We start from the raw sequence: 2,500 nt of genomic DNA on the forward strand, positions 1-2,500 counted from the left end.
AAAGGTTTTAAAGGGTGCTCATGAATGGCAGAAGCAAGGGACAGTGACATTGCCCTAGCAATCAGGACAATGCCCTAGAGACTGACCATATATTATATGATCAGCGCCCAAGCCTCCTTTCCACCCAAGCTAGGACCAGAGAGGGCCAGGCAGTGGCTGCTGATGACTCAGCAGATAGACCTATAGGCTCCCCCAAACCTTAGCTCACAAGGATGGTAAGGTTGCAGACACTAATGGCACTAACGAGTCTGAACGGGACTCGAAACCCCGACTGGGAAACACCAGGCAGAGACGTTACCAATCAAGCCACAGCAACCCTAAAAACAATGAATGAGAAGAACATTTTGTCTGGTGTACCCTCAGACAATGGAATCTAAACTCAAGACTTGTGGGCTATATTGTGGTGGCCGATGTGGTAAAGTCCCTGACTAGTGAATGCCAGACTGGAGTTCGAGTCCTGCTCAAACTCGTTAGTTTCTTTGGTCACTGCAACCTCACCATCCTTGTGAGCTAAGGATGGGGGGAGGGGAAGCCGATAGGTTTATCTGCTGAGTCATCAGCAGTCATTGCCTGCCCCTCCTTGGTCCTAGCTTGAATGGAGAAGGGGCTTGGGCGCTGATCGTATGTATATATGGTCAGTCTCTAGGGCATTGGCCTACTTGTTAGAGCAATGTCACTGTCCCTTGCCTCTGCCATTCATGAGCGGCCTTTAAACCTTTTTAGCAAAGGCCAAAGCCCGAGAACATTGGTTATATGGTTACTAATAGGCGTGAGGTAGTTGAATGTGGATTTTAATATGATTAAAAAACTAGTAATGATAGGAGTAAATCCAGCAATCGATCAAATCATTATAAAAAAAATGGGGGGGGGGGGGAGGGCAGTGGAGTGTCTCATCATCATATAACTTATACTGAAGCTTTGGAAAGCCTGTGCTGTGATTACGGGTTAACTAAAAATGCTCCGTCGGTATTTTCGAAGAATGTTCTAATGAGTAACAAATACTTTCATTATTATTACCTCCATAAACGAAGTTGGGAGAAGATTATATTTACGCCCTTGTTTGTCTGTTTGTTTGTGAACAAAGTCATGGCCACAATTTTCCTCATAGAGTAGTGAAACTTTCAGGGACTAATTTTGATGTCGAGTCGTGAGAGTAATTCAATTTTGAAAGTTCAAAATCAAAAGTCAAGGTCGAGCCCGTGTTTGTCTGTTTGTTTGTGAACAAAGTCATGGCCACAATTTTCCTCATAGAGTAGTGAAACTTTCAGGGACTAATTTTGATGTCGAGTCGTGAGAGTAATTCAATTTTGAAAGTTCAAAATCAAAAGTCAAGGTCGAGCCCGTGTTTGTCTGTTTGTTTGTGAACAAAGTCATGGCCACAATTTTCCTCATAGAGTAGTGAAACTTTCAGGGACTAATTTTGATGTCGAGTCGTGAGAGTAATTCAATTTTGAAAGTTCAAAATCAAAAGTCAAGGTCGAGCCCGTGTTTGTCTGTTTGTTTGTGAACAAAGTCATGGCCACAATTTTCCTCATAGAGTAGTGAAACTTTCAGGGACTAATTTTGATGTCGAGTCGTGAGAGTAATTCAATTTTGAAAGTTCAAAATCAAAAGTCAAGGTCGAGCCCGTGTTTGTCTGTTTGTTTGTGAACAAAGTCATGGCCACAATTTTCCTCATAGAGTAGTGAAACTTTCAGGGACTAATTTTGATGTCGAGTCGTGAGAGTAATTCAATTTTGAAAGTTCAAAATCAAAAGTCAAGGTCGAGCCCGTGTTTGTCTGTTTGTTTGTGAACAAAGTCATGGCCACAATTTTCCTCATAGAGTAGTGAAACTTTCAGGGACTAATTTTGATGTCGAGTCGTGAGAGTAATTCAATTTTGAAAGTTCAAAATCAAAAGTCAAGGTCGAGCCCGTGTTTGTCTGTTTGTTTGTGAACAAAGTCATGGCCACAATTTTCCTCATAGAGTAGTGAAACTTTCAGGGACTAATTTTGATGTCGAGTCGTGAGAGTAATTCAATTTTGAAAGTTCAAAATCAAAAGTCAAGGTCGAGCCCGTGTTTGTCTGTTTGTTTGTGAACAACTTCCTGACTACAATTTTACTCAGAGTGGTGAAATTTTCAAGGACTAATTTTTATGTTGAGACTGGAAGTGATTCAATTCTGAAAGTCAAGGTCAAAGGTCAAGGTCAAGGTTAAGGTCGAGAGAATTAACCCTAACCTTAACCCCAAGTTCGCACGTAGTTGTCACAGAGACTTCAAATACGCCTAGGGTATAAATTGATTATGGGAAAGGCCAATTTGTTTTACCGAAAAATAAGCTGCCGTGGCGGAGGTCTGCACGCTCAGAGCACTTTTTGAGTTATTATTATTATTATTATTCGAAACAAGAATTCTAGAGGAAAAAGCTTAAAAGGAGATTCACTTGCAAAATAACTTTGCACAGAATAGAATCTCAATATGTGAACGAAGATGATATCAGATTAAAAACAAACGAAAGT

The sequence above is a fragment of the Palaemon carinicauda genome, chromosome 14 (genome assembly GCF_036898095.1).
Source record: "Palaemon carinicauda isolate YSFRI2023 chromosome 14, ASM3689809v2, whole genome shotgun sequence".
In the NCBI taxonomy this organism is placed as follows: domain Eukaryota; kingdom Metazoa; phylum Arthropoda; class Malacostraca; order Decapoda; family Palaemonidae; genus Palaemon; species Palaemon carinicauda.